Source organism: Takifugu flavidus, chromosome 15 (genome assembly GCF_003711565.1).
Source record: "Takifugu flavidus isolate HTHZ2018 chromosome 15, ASM371156v2, whole genome shotgun sequence".
Lineage (NCBI taxonomy): Eukaryota > Metazoa > Chordata > Actinopteri > Tetraodontiformes > Tetraodontidae > Takifugu > Takifugu flavidus.
In genome coordinates, this window is record NC_079534.1 from 7,679,142 (window position 1) to 7,701,088 (window position 21,947).

At 40.8% G+C, this 21,947-nt stretch overlaps 2 long non-coding RNA genes and 1 pseudogene across 2 annotated transcripts; 2 read left to right on the top strand and 1 right to left on the bottom strand.

Annotated features, from left to right (window-relative positions):
- The first annotated feature begins 4,136 nt into the window (after positions 1-4,136).
- Positions 4,137-6,229, top strand: LOC130539257 (uncharacterized). The gene is made up of 3 exons (XR_008954072.1): positions 4,137-4,398; positions 5,004-5,088; positions 5,697-6,229. It is a non-coding gene; the product is annotated as an uncharacterized LOC130539257 (long non-coding RNA).
- LOC130539254 (myosin-7-like) lies at positions 5,659-20,308 on the bottom strand (annotated as a pseudogene).
- On the top strand, positions 8,312-11,060 carry LOC130539256 (uncharacterized). Its single transcript, XR_008954071.1, has 2 exons — positions 8,312-8,469; positions 8,639-11,060. It is a non-coding gene; the product is annotated as an uncharacterized LOC130539256 (long non-coding RNA).
- Positions 20,309-21,947: the final 1,639 nt, after the last annotated feature.

Genomic DNA, 21,947 nt, shown 5'->3' on the forward strand with positions numbered 1-21,947 from the left:
TCTATGACAAAAAACTTAAATAAATAATTTTTTTAATGAATATATGATTGGTTCTCCAGGGAATTTACATGATATATAATTAGATGAACACGTTACTGTTATGGAAACCTGGTTTGCTGATGTTTTTCTTCTCATACATAGTAATACTCAATAAAACAAATCTTTAAACCATCATCACCACCTTTTCACATCACATTTAAGTGCACATTGAGTGCATTTTTCATGTGCACATTTAAAATCTATAGTTTGTTTTGTCTTATCCACTTCTACATTGTGTGGATAAGTGTTCCGTGAGTTTATCCTGACAGGTCCGGTGAGCAACATTCAGCCACCATGTACTCAACAGCAAGATGGGGCCCTGAAAAATGCTAGATGAAAATAATTTATCGACAATAATATTAAATGGGAGGCGTCCAGGGGGCATCCTAACTAGATGCCCAAGCCACCTCATATGGCTCCTCTCAACGCGGAGGAGCAGCGGCTCTACTCCGAGCTCCTCCCGGATGGCAGAGCTTCTCACCCTATCTCTAAGGGAGAGCCCAGCCACCCTACGGAGGAAGCTCATTTCAGCCACTTGTACCCGTGATCTTGTTCTTTCGGTCATTACCCAAAGCTCATGACCATAGGTGAGGGTAGGAACCAAGATCGACCGGTAAATCGAGAGCTTCGCCTTTCGGCTCAGCTCTCTCTTCACCACTATGGACCGGTGCAGAGTCCGCATTACTGCGGACGCCGCACCGATCCGCCTGTCGATCTCCCGCTCCATTCTTCCTTCACTCGTGAACAAGACCCCGAGGTACTTGAACTCCTCCACGTGGGGCAGGATCTCCTCCTTGACCCGGAGAAGGCACTCCACCTTTTTCCGGTTGAGAACCATAGCCTCATGGTGAACCATGGTGTTCATGGTGAAGAAGAACCATGGGGTTCAGGGCATGTCCCTCCGGTAGGAGACCCCCAGGAAGACCCAGGACACGTTGGAGAGACTATGTCTCTCGACTGGTCTGGGAACGCCTGGGGATCCCTCCGGATGAGCTAGAAGAAGTAGCTGGGGAGAGGGAAGTCTGGGCTTCTCTCCTTAGGCTGCTGCCCCCGCGACCCGACCCCGGATAAGCGGTAGAGAATGGATGGATGGATGGATGGATGGATAATATTAAATGGACAAAATAATTTCGTTATGATCTGAACAAAACCTAACTATTTGGAAATATCCGACACAGCTGCAGAATAGCATTTAATTTCCTCAAATTTCAATGAATCAAAATGGTACCAGAATATTGGTTTGATTTATTATAAAAGAGCATTCAGTAAGTTTGTTTACATGTGCATGCATGACGTGCAAAATTCATGCTGACAGACTTGTCTACAGACTGTCTACATATTAAGTGTGCTACCCAGCAGTGGTAGTCCGGCTACATTTGGTCTAATCTGGGCCCATTATTGTCCAGCTATAGAGTCCACATACATTTTATGTTACCAAACTAATGCAGGAATTGGGTTTCCTTGTGTGCATGTAAACGCATTTACTGTTTTACTTTGTTGTTCTTGGATAACAGCGGTTCAGCTTTTACATCACACCACAACAATCAATAAAGAAATTAGCCAGCGAGATAGCAGCCACAGCTATATCAATGGCAGCAATGTGCAAGTTGCTCCAAGCAAACAAAATGTAAAGAAATATACTTTACTGTTTAAAAAGAAGTGGAACAGATCTAGGACTAGGAAGAACATTCACAACAAATTTGAAAAACATAGAAAAACAATTTAACTTTAAATGAAAATGAACAAACACTATCAATGAAGAAGTGTAGCGTGGTTTAGACATGCATGGAAACGGACTTAGTAATTAAATTAAACTAAATATATTATCCATTAAGCTTGGACACACCAAGGCCTCAGCAGAACACTGTCCATCCACTTCAGATAAATCCAATAAAGGTCACATTCCCAGCTGTCTGCTCCTTGTAAAATATGATGTTTACAATTACATGAGCACACCAGGGAATCACACAAGGCCTGAGTGAAGAGTTAAGCTAAAATAAACAATGTACTATTTGTGTTTTGTTGATGGAAACGGTCATTAAATAAGGTGTGAATCTTGGGGTAATTTGAAGATTGAATTGTTCTTTTGCCTCATTTAACCCCATGTTCTCGTTAATATAGTGGAGAGGAGAGGAGAGGAGAGGAGAGGAGAGGAGAGGAGAGGAGAGGAGAGGAGAGGAGAGGAGAGGAGAAAGCAGTCTTATGTACCATAGCTAAGATGTTTGCTGCTCCTGTTCTAACTATGAACATTAGTTAGAACAGAACATTGCAGAACTTTCCTCACAGAGGTTTCAAGTTCATTTTAAAGTAGAGAGGGAGTCATCCTCCTCTACCTGGACAGCAGGGGCCTGATAGCTAAAGGCTTGGCTCCTGCATTCTGCTGTTAAGGATTCTGGGATCCACAAGTGAACCAGTAGCCAGATGATGGATTATATGATGCTACCAGCTTCTCCAGATAGGATGGTTGTCATTTGTCAGTAGGTGCTCCTCAACACAGCTGCTATACTGAAGTACATATATTAGTAACTCTACTGCAATCAGCATAAAATACAAAACAAACCCTTTCATGTCGAAAAATTGTAGGTAAATCATTGACCTGTGATTTATAAAGAATGTTTCTGGCTACATTCTGCTAAAGAAGAATTAGTTAAATGAATGCTTACTTTTGCAGTGAAATGGAATATTGTGCCGCTAAGCGAAGTAAAAAATCAACTACTAATACTACTACTACTACTACTACTAAGAAGAAGAAGAAGAATCTTTTTATTGTGCTTTTTATACAATGATTGCAGCTCACAGTGCTTCAGAATAAAAGTAAAGAGAGAAATTTTAAATGCATTATTAAAATAAAGCATTCATACAAAACAAAATAAAACATTAGTAACACTTAAGAGAAGAATATGCAATTAAAACAATAACACCCAACACAGGGTGGGATGAAACTAAGCTACAGTAAAGACTACAGTGTAAAGATAGGTTTTCAATCTTATTTTAATGATCTTAGGGGCATACGGTATGTAACAAAGGTGGCATCCTCAGTTTCCTTTCGACTCGTGTTGGGGACCTCCAATAAAGCAGCAGGAGATGATCTTTGGGGTATATAGCTAACAAGGGAATTAGCAGTGTAGCTTGGCCCCAGCCCATGAACTGCTTTGTATACAAGGAGGAGGACCTTAAAGTTAACTCTAAATGTTAAAGGGAGAAAGTTCAAGATTTTTATTGTCTTTGTGAACTGCATTTTGACTGGCCCTTCACCTGCTACCGTTGTACTTCAATGGATGCCAAAAACTGTCATCAACACCAACAATTATGGAAAAGAAGGTTTGAAAATTAATCAAGTAAATTTGAGAACTGATTGGATATTTGGATTTCAGATCAAAATGTGGAGGTCCAGCATGCGTCTCCTGTGGGGAGGCTGCTGAAAGTCTGCAGCTGTTATCAAGTGAGAACTAAGGTCAGTCTTAAAAAGATCACTCAGCGTTCTCTCTACTCATTGTCTCGTGGTGTCGTCATGGCGCTGTTCCCGTTCCTTTGGCCTTGAGGACAAAGATAACCTGTGAAATTCTTGCCTAGAGTTTTGTCTTTGATTGAGAAGGTCATCCTTTAAGAGCAGCCTCAATAAGAACACCAAACTCAATAACACCACTGAAACTGTATAAGGCCCTGGTATTCAAGTGAAAGAAATTTAAAAAAAATCTTAGCTCAAAAAGGCTAAAAGATTCCATCCTCTGCCTAAACCTGACTGTCTGCAGCAACACCTGATTTAGTGTCAATGTAATACTCATACATTGCTATTAAGTGACCATAATCTGTACAGTAGTAAAAACTTTTATCGCCACTACTGTATGCTTCAGTCAGTCTCAGCTTCCTTAACCACGGTGGAAATCCTTGTCTGCTCTTTGTGCTCTTCCTGGCTTTGGTCCACTTCTTGCCTCAGAGGTGTAACCAGACTCTTCTGCCACGCAGCCAAATGTTAGCAGCTATAATGTGGAGAGAGCAAATGGTGTCACCTTGCTTTTGTTGTTCTTGTTGTCCCTCCTGAGGTATTTCTGGCCTGCACGTTACACATCTGAGACAGATGGGCGTCACACAGCGTAGAACAGGATTGTAGGTTAAGCAGAAAGATATTTCAGAGGTCATTTTATTAGTGTTAGAACACAGATAAGAAAGAATAACAGAGTGCAATTTATAATTATCTTTTAATCTCTCTCTATCCAGCTGAGCCTTGAAGGACAAGTCATGTGACATCAAGGTCATCATGTAGCTCTTAACAAAAAGCTCACGTCATCTCTCCTTTGTCTCCTGATACCAGTGTAAGAAGAACTGTAGCATCATTCACTGCTGCTCCCCGAGACTCAGGTACAGTAAAACTGTCTGCTAGCTAATCTAAAAGTCAAATTTAATGCTGATTCATGGTGTGAATTCAAGGAGATTTATTACTGGTCACTTTCTACTTTACATGGCTTTATTCTTTACTGTACTTTACTTTATCACAGGCACAAGAGTGCTAAAACACCTAAAAGTTGTTTTTAAAAATATTTGCTTTGAGGTTTTGAACAGATTTGCTGGATGTCAGGAACTGAACTGATGAAAAATCTCATTTGAAACCCTTTCAACTATTATATACAAAGTTGAATGTGCATGTTTTAGGATGTTAATCAGTAGCCTGCTGACTGCTATGCATGCCAGTGGGTTATACAGTTTCATTTACAGGATTTCAACATTTCTACTGGTTAAAGCTTACACAGAATATACTGCTACCCATAAAATATTTGGACGCCTACATTTACCATTTTACCAAAGGATGACAGAAACTCAAGTCTTTTGGTCCACATTGCAGAATCAGCGTCTCACACCGATGATGTGTGACACGGTGTGGAACGTAATGTTGAGTCTTCAACCTGTTGACTCCTACATCAGCATTAGCACATTTACACACGTTATGAAATGTGTTTCATTCTTAGGCTCCACATGATGACAACTGGAGCTACAGTACTACAGAATCAACAAAACACAGGAAAAATGCAATGCCATGATGTGTGTTTAGAGGTGATTGACACTTTAGGGTCTGATTCCAATCTGAATAGAGACAGAGGACATTGCAGCTCATAGCAACACGGCACCTTGTTTAGGGCGTCTTTGTGCAAGTTAAGGCCACGTGATAAAGTCACCAGACATGCAGGACAAAGATTAAGAGAGTTTATGCTACTGAGAAAGTTGCACTTGTTCATGGAAAGCACAGACCTGCAGAGAATTAGTCAGGTTTGCAGGTAGAAGTATGCAGACGCGTGAGTACCAATAGTACCAATAACATTCACATACTGTGTGCCGATCAAATATGGGACTAAATTGTAACACAACCAGTAGAATTAACTGCTGGAATTATAGGAGGGACAAAAATGTTAAAGCATTTATTTATATTTTTGCTGTAAATGTCAGTTGTTTATTTACTGTTTTGCTCTTTTGATAAATATATTGAGTGTTCCTGTCTAACAGCAGTGGCAGCCTGAAACTAGCACTTTAATAACCTTCCTTTTTTTCTGTAACTAAAGTGAAAACGTGTTGTGTCGTCGGTCTGCTTCTCATAAACAAGTACAGGGAAAAACACAAGACTGGGTCTGCAGATTAATTGAAATGCTCTTTATTTTATTCTACAGTTCCATTAAGTTGAAGATGGCTGCAGCACACAGCTGTTTGTAAGTTTCACTCCTCGTCCAGCCCTTTCTGTGAGAGAGAAGGATGTGACAGTTTAATGAAAGACTCAGCAGGACTCAACAATTCCTCACAAATCACATTCAGTCTTATACTGTCGCCAATAAATGTGGAATCTTTTTGTTTTCACACATACATCTTGTCATTCCACTTTGCTCACATCCGTAACCATCAGTGAACAGACAAGGTTTTAAAAAGATAAACTGTTACTCTACTAAGAAAAAATTAGACTGTCACAATAATTTAATGAGATGATGTAAAGTTTCTTAAAAAAAAACCTTAAAGAGCAAAAGTTTTACTTTTTTAACTGTCTGTGTTGTTGTTTTTTAAATCCTGCAACAGCTTGTAGTAGTGCTGTAGTGCTATACTGAGCCTGTTTTCATGATAGAAATGACAAAAGAATTTAATTATTAATCATAAAACCACTAGCACATCTTACCAGACCCATAAAACAGATAAATAAATCTATCTTTTCAAAGATTGGTCTTATTTCTTTTATGAAGTCAAACTTGTATTGTGATGTATTCAGTCTCATAAATGAAGTGAAAGAATCTAAAAGGAGGGTTTCACCATGTATGTATCTCATGTAGTCCAGCGAGACCTCTCACCTTGGAGCCAACGTCACGGCTTTTGGCGCGCAGCTTGTTAACCTGCGACTCAGCGATGTCAGCTCGCTCTTCAGCCTCGTCCAGCTCGTGCTGCAGTTTGCGGAACTTTCCGAGATGAGTGTTGGCCTGCTCTTCCTAGAGGGTTCAGTTAGCAAGCAGCAATATTAGAGGAGTGGATACGACATTGACATGTTCTTGTTTTTACATCATATATGATGGAACATCTGGGAACTGTCACGTACCAACACTTTAGTGACAAAAACATGTTTCAATCTGAGTCTATTTAAAGTGAAGATGGTGATGGAATTGTGGGGAAAAATTGTCTAAAAAAAATGTTGACAGAATTTTTGGTAAGTTTTTGATTCAACGTGACACTGGAAAGCATATCATTCCATCCATCCATCCATCCATCCATCCATCCATCCATCCATCCATCCATCCATCCATCCATCCATCCATCCATCCATCCATCCATCCATCCATCCATCCATCCATCCATCCACAATGATTCCAGCGCCACTGAGGTGAATGATAATCTGATAAATCAAACTGTAAAGTTTTTTATTTGTTTTGTTGTTTTTTTTCCTCCAATTGTCAGTTCTATTTTTATTGATATATTACTTTAGGGAAAATGGGGATTTTTATTTTAATTGTGTTCAATCATTATTTTATTTACTGATTTTAGTAAAATTTGAAACAAACTTTTTTTTAAAAATCATGTAAATATGCACGGTTCCTAGAATGTATTTAAATGTATTGTAATCTGTATTTAAAAGAAAATAATCTGGGTAGATGAAGCAAAAACAGGACATTTATGGGCCACACTTACAGCTTCCTCTGCAGCTCTCTTGTAGGCTTTGACTTTCATTTGCAGTTTGTCCACCAGGTCCTGCAGACGGACGACATTCTTCCGGTCCTCCTCAGTCTTAACAAATCAGAGAAAGAGCAGAATAAAGTGATGAGGGGCATCAGCAGCTAACAGAGGGACTAAACTGAATATAGACAACTCACCTGATACGTGAGCTCCTTGATGCGTCGCTCATATTTACGTATTCCCTTCAGTGCTTCGCTGCTCTTCTTCTGCTCCATTTCCACCTCGGTCTCTAACTCCCTTACCTGGACAAGAGAAAATAATTAAAGAAGAATCAAACTTTCAAATAAAACTACAGCTAAACTGTTTTAATCATTGTATTAATACTAAATCACAATTCTCTCTGAAAGTCAAAGATAGTGAATTATGTAGTTGCCAGATCCCTTGTATTATTTTAAAACTATTCAAATATAACACTTCATTTCTTTCAAACTAACATAAAGGTTGAAACAGAATCTCTTCTAATTGAATTAAAGCCAAGAACAACAATTTTCAAATCTGTCAACTTTAACTTAATCTGATGCCCCCAGCTGTTGACCAGCAGGGGTTTGCATCTGATGGGATATGGAGTTTTTAGTTGTTTGTTTCATGAGTTCAACATCATTGCTTAATGACAGCAATAATATTGGCACATCCATCTCACCCTGGCCTCCAGCTTCTGAACCTGCTTCTTGCCTCCTTTCATGGCGATCTGCTCCGCTTCATCCAGACGGTGCTGCAGGTCTTTGATAGTTTGCTCCATGTTCTTCTTCATGCGTTCCAGGTGAGCGCTGGTGTCCTGCTCTTTCTTCAGCTCCTCTGCCATCATGGCCGCATCAGTAATGGCCTTCTTGGCCTTATCCTCAGCATTTCTGCACTCCTGAACCGCTTCCTCCACTTCAGTCTGAAGCTGGGACGCATCGACTTCAAGCTTCTTCTTCTGATTAATCAAGCCTGTATTCTACATATTTGAGGGATGGAAAATTGGATCAGGTCAAAAGAAATAAGCCTAATTTATCATAAATGATCAGGTCTTACCTGTGAGTGCAGCAGCTGCACCCTCTCACTGACATCCAGCAGCTCTTGCTCAGCAAGTTTACGACTCCTCTCTGTTTGCTCCAGAGCGGCCCTCAGTTCCTCCACTTCAGCCTGAAGCAGGTTGTTGCGTCTCTCTACAATAGCGATGTTCTCCTTCATCTCATCATTGGCCCGCATGGCTTCATCCAGCTGAATCTGACAGTCCTTCATGGGATAACACAGGTGGTTAATTGTTTGGATTCAGTTTTCACATCTCGTGTTTCATCTTCAGGTTTACCTTCAGATGTGCGTGGACAGATTTGAGCTGTTTTTGGGCCTCAGCTGCCTGCCTGTTGGCCTGACTCAGCTGGATCTCCATCTCATTCAGATCTCCCTCCATCTTCTTCTTCAGACGGAGGGCCTCGTTCCTGCTGCGACATTCAGCCTCAAGAGAGCTCTGCAGGGTGTCGATGGTCCTCTGCAGGTTCCTCTTGGACTGCTCCATCTCCTCGTCTTTTTCAGCTAGTTTGCGTTCAATGTCCGCTTTGACTTGATTGAACTCTAGCTGGGCTCTCAGGATCTTACCCTCCTCGTGCTCCAAAGAAGCCTAGTGAGTAGAAAGGTCTTGAAATGTTAGACAACACAAAACACAGCTCAAAAAGGTGATTTCAACCATCATAGTAATCCTGTACCTCAGCTTCCTCTAGAGCAGACTGGATTTCATTTTTCTCTTGTTCCAGTTGTTTGCGGAGTTTCTCCAATTCATGGATGCTCTTCCCACCCTCACTGAGTTGCTCACTGAGGTCAGAAATCTCCTCTGTCCATAAAAATCAATGATTAGTATTTAAATTGTCACATGTGAAGAGCATCTAAAGAATGTGCACACATAAGAGTTGTCTTTTTAATGCCCATTAACAACCATTCCCTGATGTCGTACAGGGAAATTTGATTAAATGGTTAAACTAAAAGGGTCATGATGGAGATTACATGATGTTTACATGATCTTCTCACTTCAAAAAACTTTTATATATTATATAATATATACTATATATTTCCATGCATAGAATATTCTTGTAAACTGTTTTACCCTGTAAGTTCTTGTTCTCTCTCTTCATGGTCTCCAGATGATCCAGTGACTCCTCGTATGAATTCTTCAGCTTGAAGAGCTCTGTACTCAGAGCTCTGGCCTCTTTCTGAGAGCCTTCCAGCTCGCACTGAGACTCCTCATACTTCTGTTTCCACTCAGACAGAACCTGCAGAAAGGTTAAAAAGAAACATTCACCTGTGACATTAATGAAGAAAAAATAGACATTTTTTAAACATTTCGATTTTCACGTAGCATAACAATAGAAAGTTAAAGTGCTGTACTGTACTGAACTTTATCCAACATACGCAACACGGACTCACCTTGTCAAAGTTCCTTTGCTTCTTGTCCAGAGCAGCAGCAGCAGCATTAGACCTCTCCACATCCACCATCAGATCTTCAATCTCGTTCTGCAGCCTGTGTTTGGTCTTCTCCAGAGAGGAACACTTAGCATTCACTGCTTCAACAGCCTCCTCAGCCTCCTGCAGACGCTGCGCCAGCTTCTTCCTTAAGAAACAGTCATTAATTAGTCTTAATATTGCCTCAGTTTCCCTCCATTGGATGATTGCACTGACTTCAGTTAAATGACTGGCTGCTCGCTCACCTAACAGACAAACTTTTTGTTCGTCTTACATTTTAGTTGGAACATAACACAAACAAAAAGCTGATCTGCTAGACGAAAAATGGCGTTAGGAGTTAAATGTTGAACTGCAGTGTCAGACGATCTTACTTTGCCTCCTCCAGTTCCTCGGTTCTCTGGATAGCATCAGTTTCATACTTGGTTCTCCACTGAGCCACCTCAGAGTTGGCCTTGGACATGCTCCGCTGCAGCTCAGCCTTGGCCTCCTGCTCCTCCTCGTACTGCTCCCTCAGCAGGTCGCAGTCATGGCGAGAAGACTGCAGGGCATGGGCAAGAGCACTCTTGGCCTGTAGACACCAAAATTACATGAAGATGGGAAGTTGCACATCAGGGCAGTGTCACAGCATCGTGCAAGGAAGCTTCATTTGACCTTGCTCTCCTCCTCCAGCTGTCTTTTTAGGTCTTCAATCTGTTGAGTGTAGGACATTTTTCCACGTGTCAGCTGAGACACAAGTGAATCCTTCTCCTCCAGCTGCCTCGACAGCTCACCTAGTAGATTTAGAGAGAAAAAACATTTGAATTTGCCGTTTTATGAAGAATCGCTACCGCGTGTGATGATTGTGTGTGCATGTTTGGCATTGCATGGAAATGTTAAAACGATGACAAGCACATTGAAGCTGTGCTTACGTGGAAACTGTATCGTATAAGTGTAAATATTTCTGCAAAGTCGTTTATGACTGAGAACATGTGCAGGTTCCCCATAATCCCATGTTTTACACCCTGATGTAAGTATTTATGCTGCAATTACATATTTTGAATGTTCTCAATGACTACTTTCTGTTCAAAGTGATCAAAAATATCAATGTACGAACACTTCATGGTATTTTTTTCTCTTCAATGAAAAAGAACTTGATATTTGTATGTATATTTTTAAGTTTCCAGTGTTTTTTTTATTTCAGTTTACAAGAGTCTTCAAACATGTTTTATTTTTTAAAAGGGACGTACCATTTTCTGTCTGAAGTTTTGCTTTTTGCATATTGAAGTCAGTAATGCAGCGTTGACCCTCTTCAAATTTGGATTTGTACTCATTCATCTGATCTTCTATCACTCTGCAGTTCTTCTCTAGGTTTGTCTAAATTAAAATTAAAGTCATGAATACACAAAAATGCAGATATTTGTTGTTTTGTTGAGAAATAATTCCCTTTTGTGTTGACCAACCTTTGTCTTCACAATATGTTCCATGTTGGAGACCACATCATCCAGTTCCAGTCTGAGCTCACTCTTCTCCTTCTCCAGTTTCTGCTTGACTCTCTGCAGGTTGTCGATCTGCTCTCCCAGGTCAGCAACGCTGTCAGCTTGTTTCTTCCTGAGAGTGGCTGCTGTGGCTTCGTGCTGCAGAGTTGCCTCTTCGAGGTCTCTGCGCAGCTTCAGGAACTCAGCCTCCCTCTTTTTGTTCATCTCAATCTGGAGAGTTGTTGCCCCACCAGCCTCCTCCAGCCTCTCGCTGATCTCCTCCAGCTCTCTGGCTAAGTCTGCTCTCTGCTTCTCCACCTTGGCTCGAGCAGCTCTCTCTGCTTCCAGCTCTTCCTCAAGCTCCTCAATGCGAGCCTATACATAAGGGATTAGTTAATTGCTGACTACCAACTCTTATCACTGTGTCCTAGAGTGTTTGAGCATCACCTGGAGTTCCTTCAGTTTCTTCTGAAGCTGAAGAGTCACAGCTTGCTCGTCTTCTATCTTGTTATTGAGCTGGCTGACCTCAAAGTCTTTTCTGATAAGAGATAAGTTAAATCATAGCAATAAAATAATAATAATAATTGTGTGTGTGTGTGTGTGTGTGTGTGTGTGTGTGTGTGTGTGTGTGTGTGTGTGTATATATAAAAAAATAGAGAGAGACAGAGAGAGGGAAAGACTCATTTTTACTTTTTAAGATGCTCTTCCAGCTGCTGCTTGTCATTCTCCAGGTCCATGATGCTCTCATGAGTCAATTTCAAGTCTCCTTCAAGCTTCCTTTTAGCTCTCTCCAGATCCATCCGAACTTTCTTCTCCTGTTCCAGTGAACCTTCAAGCTGGAAAACATTAACAAGGATCATGCTAATTACAAATGAACATTAACAAGGATCATGCTAATTACAAATCAACCTAGACCAAAAGGTGATAGCAGTGTGTGCATCACCACCTCAGGATGGCGTCATCATGGTAGTATTGGTTATAAATCCCACTTCAAATTAGAAACAGCTTTGATCAAACATTATGTCTATATTTATTTATTTATTTCTTACATCATCCACTTGTTGTTCCAGCTTAGTTTTGGCCTTGGTCAGAGTGTTGACTTTGTCTTCTTCACTCTGCAGATCATCCAGTGTTTGCTGATGAGCTTCCTGTAAAGCTTTTTTCTCCTTGGTTAACTTGGCGATGATTTCATCCAAAGCAGCCATTTCCTCGGTCAGGTTCTTCACCTGTGGAATTGGATATACATGATTTTAAAAATAGAAACTATTGACATAACTGCATTTATCTTAAAGGGACAGTGCCCCTGGTGGAAGTGAAAAGACCAAGATTAATTAGATATATAAAGAGCTCCAGAGCTTTCCTTTAACCATATATATACCTGACTTCTACAATCTGATACAAAAATGTCAGTAATGTCTTAATGTACTCAAAAGACTGAATAATAATAATATATTAAAAAAATTAAAATGACGAGCTTTCTGGAAGGTTGAGTATGACTTCAGTCTCTTTCCATTCTATCAAAATGTTGATAAAGTTACATGATACTGTGCTGCATAAGAACACCTTGTTCTCGGTGGCATGCTTCTCTTTCTCCACTTTAGCCAGAGTCAGCTCCAAGTCGTCGATGTCTTTCTTCAGCTCAGAGCATTCATCCTCTAGTTTCCTCTTCTTGGCAGTAAGTTCAGCATTCATCTCCTCCTCATCCTCCAGACGCTCAGACAGCTCTTTAGACTTTGCTTCCAGTTGGATCTTGTTTTTGATCAGCCCCTCACATCTTTCCTCAGCATCAGCCAGATTATCTTGCTCCTGAAACAAGTCATTCAGTGACAGTGAGTCAAAATATAAAGTGCTGCTGTATTAATATTTACTTGGACATTAGCAGAGTAGATGTGTGACATCATAAACTCAAAATGATACCAAACTTACAGCTTGAACTTGCAGCTGCAGGTCATTTTCTCTTGGAGAAGAGTGACCATTTTTTCCTCCAACTCTTTTCTACGAGCTTCAGATTTTGCAAAAGCCTCTTTCAACTTGAGGAATTCTTCCTTCATGTTGGCCATCTCTTTCTCTGCCTCAGCAGATCTCAGCAGAGGTTTGATCTTGAAGTACAGCTTCATCCAGGGCCAATTTTTGACCCCCATGAAGGCACGGATGTTCCACTGGATCACCAGCAATGCATCCCTGTCAATGGCCAACCAGTGTGATAACAGCCAAGTAAGATGCAACATGAGAAGCATCACATATAGCATATGTTACCTAATCATAATCACATAGATAAATGCTAGTCACCTTCCACAATCCTTCTGGAATTCCAGCCTGGCCAGAAGTCCTCTGGATCTAGCTTGGATTCCAGTGATGATAAGTGAAAGCCGGTCATCTCTCATCTCTTCAAGTTGCCCAAGAAGACCGGCCTTAAAGAACACCTTTAGGAAATACATCGTTTTACAAGATTATTTTAGATCAGATCCCTCATCAGACAGATGTCAGAGATCAGAATTGACCAGGTCAAAGGTCACTGATGTATGTCTGAGATTCAGGATGTTCCTTCAAATGTCTTTTACCTTAGTGTGCCCAAACTTGTACTGATTATGATCAATATCCAGAGATCCCAGAAGTTTCTCAGCTCCCTTCTTGCTGTCAATAAACTGACCCTCGGGGATGGCAGCAGGATTCAAAATACGATATCTGGAGAGGTAAAAAGGCAATGCTGTCAACGGTGAAACTTATTTATGCTTTGGAACATTGGAGAAAGATGAACCTCTGTTTGAAGTCTCCATAGAGGATCCTGTTGGGGAATCCTTTTCTGCAGATCCTGATGCCTTCCAGAACACCGTTACAGCGCAGCTGGTGCATGACCAGAGGATGCTCCATAGCCCCAGGAGTCTTGGTCTCATTGGGGATGATGCAGCGCACAAAATGAGGGTGAGTAGACCTCAGATTGGTCATCAGCTTGTTCAGGTTTTCCTGTATGTGCATAGCAAAAAAAAAGTGCTTCATGTTTCATCTTTGGGAAGAACACCATAAAGATAAACCAGTGACACCAAGCTTCAAAACATGTATCTGAATCAATAAGTTGATCCATTAGAATTAGTGATTGTAATCATAATAATCATCATCTTCATAATCTTACCCTGTGTAATGCTGAGACCGTTTGGAAAGATGAACCTTTCTTTTTGCTACCTTTGCCTTTTCCACCAGTTTCTTGAATTAAAATAAAACATGGATCATTGGTTTCACATCATTCTAACCATCGATGATGAAATGTAGAAAAGCACAATTCTTTTTTAGGTAAAGCCTCTTAATTCTGCAGTTGTGCAAAGGAAAAAGTCTTTGACTCTTCAAAAGACAAACCTGCGTCAGCTCCAGCATAATTAGCAAACAGGATGGATAAGAGTTTGAGATTAGACTTCTGGTAGAGTCCAACCACCGTCTCGTTCAGAGGGTCCTTGTTCTTCACCAGCCAGTTGTTGATGTTGTAATCAACAGTTCCAGCGTAGTGCATCAGGGCAAAAAATGGGGCCTCTGGTTTCCCTTTGACAATCCTGGGCTTCTGGAAGTTGGCAGATTTACCCAGATGGTTGTCGTAGAGTTTAGCTTTAAAGGTGGCATCAGATGCTTTGGGAAACATGCACTCCTCTTCAAGGATGGACATGATACCCATGGGCTGTGGAAAGGAACAGCATTGGTATTTTATTTCTCTTCTCTTTTCTCTCCTTGACTCATATGTGAACACATCTCACCTTTTCAATCAGGTCAATACAGGCCTGCAGGTCCATACCAAAATCAATGAAAGTCCACTCAATCCCTTCCTTCTTGTACTCTTCCTGCTCCAGCACAAACATGTGGTGGTTGAAGAACTGCTGCAGCTTTTCATTGGTGAAGTTGATGCACAGCTGTTCAAATGTGTTGAACTGTGAAAGGAAGGAAATCATTTGGTAAGAAGTGTGAAGTGGATGTCTGTGCTGCCTTCCTGGAAAAACACAACTTAAAATGTGGTCATTGAACTCAATCAAAACTGAATCTCGGTCAGGAAAACAGCTGGTTAGAACACTCACATCAAAGATTTCAAATCCAGCAATGTCCAGCACCCCAATGAAGTACTGGCGGGGCTGCTTGGTGTCCAGGGACTGGTTAATTCTCACCACCATCCACAGGAACATCTTCTCATACACTGACTTAGACAGCGCACCGATAGCATAATTCACCTAAAAACCAGAACAAGTTTGGAGTTATGTTTAAATGCTGTTTGCATTATTTCTGACAGTCTTCACAAAGCTACTGTGCTAAACTAAAAACTGAAAATTTCACCTGTGCTTGAATAACAAAGTGTTTTTCTGGCAATAAATGTTCTCTTCTATTCAAGTACCTGTTTTCTATAGATGTACAATATACAGTTTGAACTGAACTGTATCACAGTATTGCATCCAGTAAATCCACTTTAAATTGCGACATTTAAAATCTTGACCCTAAAAGGCTAAATCATGAGCTGATTATATACTGTCGTGTGTTTTTATTATTATTGTTATTCTAATGATAACTTTAGTAATGTGAACCTAATTCACTTTCATACAACTTTCTTTTTATTGCTAATTCAGACTTTGACTAAAATACAGTTCTGATTAAGCAAAAGCATAGAAATGGAAATAACGGTGTATGTACTGTATTTACATTTCCTGATCATGTGCCTTTGAACTTTTGTGTTTCTCTTACCTGCTGGACATTTTGTCCCTTGGTGACCCATTCGTTTCCAACTTTGACCCTTGGGTGACAGAGACCTTTGATGAGGTCTGCAGAGTTCAGGCCCATCAGATATGCTGATTTGTCAGCATCTGGAACAGGAAAGTGAATATTGTGACTGTCGACTGAGGCCAGAACCTCACTCAAACCTGACCAACAGATCTTCTCTCACCTTCAGTTCCATCGGCCTCTGCCTGCTCCTCTCGCTGCTTCTGCTTGAACTTCATGTTGCCGTAGTGCATGATGGCACCAACCAACTTGTACACGGAGTTCTTCTCCTCTTGAGTGAATCCCAGCACATCAAAGGCACTCTGAGGAAGAGATACTATAAGGTGATATCATAGACATTATTTCAAAAACCTATCAAAGATTTTCTAATTGACAAGAGGTTCTTGACTTTCAATATGTTTATATTTTGAATGTGATCTATTGACATAAACAGAATCACAGTCTTAAAACCAATTGGACCAATATTTGCCATAATGAAGGTGGCTCAGTTATTACATGTATTCTAACCCATTTGTTCATTTTTCATATTACAAGATTGTAGCAAAACATTTATATTTTCAATGAGAATCCAGATTATTTTAATATAACAAGTTAGATCTAAATGTATCTATTTTATTTTATCGATTTTATTCATCTACATATTGTATCTCAATGGGTTTTAAAGCGGAGGCCACCAGAGGGAGTTAGAGAGCCTCCAAAATTGGAGAGAAGGTGACAAAAAAGAGAAAAATACCAACAGAGTCGAAAATATTTTCAAGTATTGTTATGAATTATAGGTTATAATAAAAGAACACTATAATCTTAACTGTTATCTTTCTAACTGCATGCCTGTTTAAATCCTTGTGTATGTCATAATCTGGTGGTGGTTAGGGGCTGTCATTGAGCTGCTCTGAGGCAGGTGCAGATATGGAGAGAGTTTTGAAAAAAAGAAGTCCCAAGACACACACAATAGCCATGATGTGGGTGACACTGCCTCAACAAGAAACTAAGAATTTCTGGTGAACTGAAATGCAAGTACAGTATGAGACAGCCGGCTGTGAATATACCTTTAAAATCACAGAAAAATGGCTCAATTGCCCAAAATGCAGAGACCCTTTTAAATTAGTGTTTGAAACTCTCAAAAGTTCCGCATCCCTTGACACAAAAACACCCACAAAGACCTTTTCAAACATAAACAAGAGCCCTTTTCCACACAATTATTGGATGATAATTAGAGATTAAGAAATTCAAAAATTCAATGTTTCTTAACATATTTGCCTGGTTTGCAAAGGGGATTCCCAAATAGAGGCCTTGCGGGGGGGGGGGGGGGGGGGGGGGGTGTCTTGGCTTGGTAATTATGGGAACCCCAGTTCCATTCACCACCGCTTTGAAATTTATTTAAATCAAATCAATCTTTATTTATATAGCGTCTTAAACAATCAAAATTGTTTCAAGGCGCTTTCCAGAATCCCAGGGCCTGACCCCAGATTGTATAAGATTTTCCCTTTTTTCCCTTTCTAGTTTATTTTCTAGTTTATTTTCATTCTCACTTTTAACTCTTATTTGTAATGACTGGGGCGATTAGCAGCACAGATTAGTGTTAAAACAGATTTTACACTTTTTCCTGTGCAGATATACATTTTTCTGTGTCCCTACTCACATCAGTAGCCATCAGCTCTTCTGCATCGTTGATAGATGTCACAGTTGTCTCTCCTTGAGAGATGTAGGCGTAGTCATAGGGGTTGTTGGTGATCAGCATCATCTCTGAAAAAAATTCCAGCATAAACATTAGATTTCTGTCAGAGATCTAGGAATGTAACTGCTTGTTGTTCCTGCTTCCAGGACTGGTGATCATTGTTTACCGAGCAGTTCAGGTTTCTTCTGAGACAGAATCTGATAGAAGATGTGATAATCCCGCTCAGCTTTGAGCTGAAAGGTGACTCTTGACTTTTCCAGCAGATCTGTGAACATACAGAATTCCCACTGTAGTGATTAACAGAACAAAAAGAACTCACTGAAAGATCACTGCTTACAAGTCTCAATATCAGCGGAAGCAAGTTTTCCACTGGCAGCAAAATGGATCCGGATGAATTTGCCCTAAAATGTATTCAACAGACAGAAAATGGTGAGATGGAATAGACTCAGAGGGTCATTTTTATCCAGGAAACAAACTTACAAATCTGGAAGAGTTGTCATTCCTGATGGTTTTGGCATTACCAAAGGCTTCTAAAGCCGGATTAGCCTGGATGATTTGATCCTCCAGCGTACCCTAAAAACACAACAAACACCCCTTTCATTAATTTCTCAGGGTAAATGATTCCTTTACTTTTTCATTCCTGTATCTAGTTTGACCTTTTTGTCGGGGTTACCCTCCTTCTTTCCACCTCCAGCAGCTATACTGGCAAAGTACTGGATGACTCTCTTTGTGTTAACCGTTTTCCCGGCACCAGATTCTCCGCTGAAAACAACAAATGCATCCTTTTCTCAGGGGTTGTAATCACTGCCCTTTCTTTAATCACTCTTTCTCTCTCAGTCTATCGGACTTTTAAATGTATCATTGTGTCATTGATGCCTCTGTTTAGTCTAAAACACACACAACAGAACAGAAAACTCACGTGATGAGGATTGACTGGTTTTCTCTGTCTGTAAAAAAAAACAACAACATAGAAATAAGGCCTGGCCTTTGCTTAAAAGCATTGAAACATTGGAGAAGTGGAGGTGAATTACCAGTTAGCATATACTGGTATGCATTGTCAGAGATAGAGAAAATATGAGGAGGGGCTTCAGTCCTCTTCTTTCCTCTGTAGGCCACAACAACTTCCTGGTTGTAGACTGGCAGCCACTTGTAGGGGTTGACAGTCACACAGAACAGCCCAGAGTAGGTCTGCCATAGAGAAAGATGGGAAAGGTTCAAGTGCTGGTACCTCATCAATCTAAGACGATCAGACATCAGACGTCAGCCTTACGTAGATCATCCACGCTGCGTAACGCTCTTTGAGGTTAAACAGCACGGCGGGCTCGTGGAGGAAGGTGAACATGGCCATGTCTTCAATCTTATCGAACTTTGGTGGGTTCTGAGTGTGGACATCACACTCCTTCACCGTCACCGTCTGAAAGTGTAGATTCAGAAATAACACAATTTTCGTAGGACAGATATGGCCCTTTACTTAAATGGCTGTTCATGCTGTTTATACTGTCAAGTTAACAGAGAAGTTAACGTTTTGGATTTTAACCTGTTTACCAGTAAACTTCCTACAATGGCAGTTCATCTTTAATGGCTAAGTGGTCACTGCCCACCATCATTTGGAAGGCTAAAAGCAGCCCTGGACAGAGTCCACCTCAGACCGACAGATGAGGTTTTTAACATGTCCTCACAGATCCACTCACCTTCCCCTTCTCAGTCTGGACGGTAACTTTGTCACCCTCGCGGCTGGTGATGGATGCCTTCACGTACTCCTCCTCAGTATCTGGAACGAAGCACTCTTTCTTCATGTCAAAGGGACGTGTCTGAGCCTCCAGACGTTCCCGCTCAGATTTCCTCAGGTACGGAGCTGCTGCCCCAAACTCCTTCATGGTAGCGTCACTCATTTTTCTGTCTACAGAAAGACAGAAATCCAGAACTGAACTGTTTTAACTGGGGATGGATGAGGTGCAGAATAAATTATCTGGAGTTTTCTCCTTTTCTTTTGTCATACAGAATTTATTTTTTTGTTGCTCTATTGATTATTTGTTTTTTTTAAATCAAAATCTCATTTGAATTAGATTTTTCACCACTTAGCCATAAAATTTAAACATGTGATTCAGAGCAAATTCTCTCCTCAGCTGAGATCAAAATTTTTCTTATTATTATGCAAAATTGTTGATGCAGGTGCAGATATAAACCTACAAATGAAAGCAAAAGATAAAAGCAGCCAGAATATTTTTTTTTAAATGTAAAAGGTACCTCAAACAGTATAGATCATTAGTAAACATTTTGATCTGAAACTTATTCTGATATGGGTGATCTCACCTTATCAGTCTCTTCTGAGGTGTTCGAGGCGCGATGCTGCTGCTGGAATTTAAATGACAGTGATGAGACAAGTGTTCATCCACAGACAAATGCAAAGTTACAGTGTAATAACACTGTAATAGTGTGGACTTTGCCCACGCACCTTACCTTGAGACAGAATGGTGACCTATGGGGGGGGTTGACCATCAGTTCTGCTTTTAAACAAAGACCCTCTGCCAAATATGGAGGAGCATTCAGGCTGCAGGAATGTTATTGTGTCTGAGTGGTGTACGTGAAGGGGGTGGGGGTTAATGAATGGCAGAGAGCAATATAGAAATCAGCAGGTCAGGGTCTTATCAGTGATTGGAGTCTACTAGCACGGCCATATTAGGAGCTCCATGTGGTGTGACGATTAATCGTAGGTATCCTGCAGCAGGGGAGCACAAATCCAGCTTTAAATAGACACAGGAAGGAATTCCGCTCTCATCCTCCCTGACAGTGCTTCTGTTACAGGAACAATTGTCACTCCATCCTCTGACTTTAGGCTGCAAATGTCTTCCCAATTTAATCCTCTGCTTAAGTGTTTTTATTATTAGATAAGTGATAATGACCCACCCCACCACCACCCTCAGAAACTAACAAACTAACAGATAGGCAGAGTTATGGTGTGTCTACACCACTCTGTGGGTTATTTTACAAGGTTTCCTCCTGGCAGCGACTTACATTGAGAGCATCGGGAACAACCTACGGTTAGGACCATCAAGGACTTAGACAGCAGGAATCAAACCATCGACCTCAGAGCATTGGATCATCTCTGCTGCCACATTCATGGCTGAACTGCTGAACCAGAAATGCTCGACATCTGAGCCAGAACCGATCAACAGTGGACCAGAATCACTTAATGCCAGAAAGGGAACCCCTCAACACCTAAGCTAGAACCAGCCCACACCTGAGCTAGCCTACTCAATTCCCAAGCCAGAACTGCTCAACACCTGAGCCAGAACTGCTCTACACCTGAAGCAGAACCACTCAAAACCTTAAACAAAACTGCTTAAAACCAGAATTGCTCAACACTTAAGCCAGAACCACTCAACACCTGAACCAGAACCATCCAACATCCAAGCCAGAACCGCTCAACACCTGAACCAGAACCACTTCAACACCTGAACCAGAACCATCCAACACCCAAGCCAGAACTGCTCAACACCTTAGCCAGAACCATCCAACACCTGAGCCAGAACCACTCAATACCTGAGCCAGAACTGCTCTACACCTGAAGCAGAACCACTCAAAACCTGAAACAAAACTGCTTAAAACCAGAATTGCTCAACACTTAAGCCAGAACCACTTCAACACCTGAACCAGAACCATCCAACATCCAAGCCAGAACCGCTCAACACCTGAACCAGAACCACTTCAACACCTGAACCAGAACCATCCAACACCCAAGCCAGAACTGCTCAACACCTTAGCCAGAACCATCCAACACCTGAGCCAGAACCACTCAATACCTGAGCCAGAACTGCTCTACACCTGAAGCAGAACCACTCAAAACCTGAAACAAAACTGCTTAAAACCAGAATTGCTCAACACTTAAGCCAGAACCACTCAACACCTTAACCAGAACCATCCAACACCTGAGCCAGAACTGCTCAACATCTGAGCGGTTGTTGAGCGATTCTGGCTCAGGTGTTGAGTGGTTCTGACTCATCACATGGGCCTGAACCACTCAACACCCTAGCCAGTACCAACCAACACTTGAACCAGAATCGTCTAGACCCAGACACAGAATTTCCTCTTTTATTGAAAGATGCAAACTAGAAACCAAACATTTTAAACCCTTACTTAATCTAATTAAGATATAATAAAATTATTAAAAGATTAAGAATTGAATTGAAATAAAAAGTAGAATTCTTAACCAGTAAATAAAGAACAACTGAAGATATCAAAAATATGCAGAGATATTTTGAGTAAGGGTGTAAATCATGTGGTCTCCATAACCCAGAGGGCTTAAGTGAAGGCATATATACTGTGTTTAGCTATCACAGTCTGGACTATGCAGTAAGAAAAACAGCCTTCTAAATAAAGAACATTAGTCTGCATGATTAACC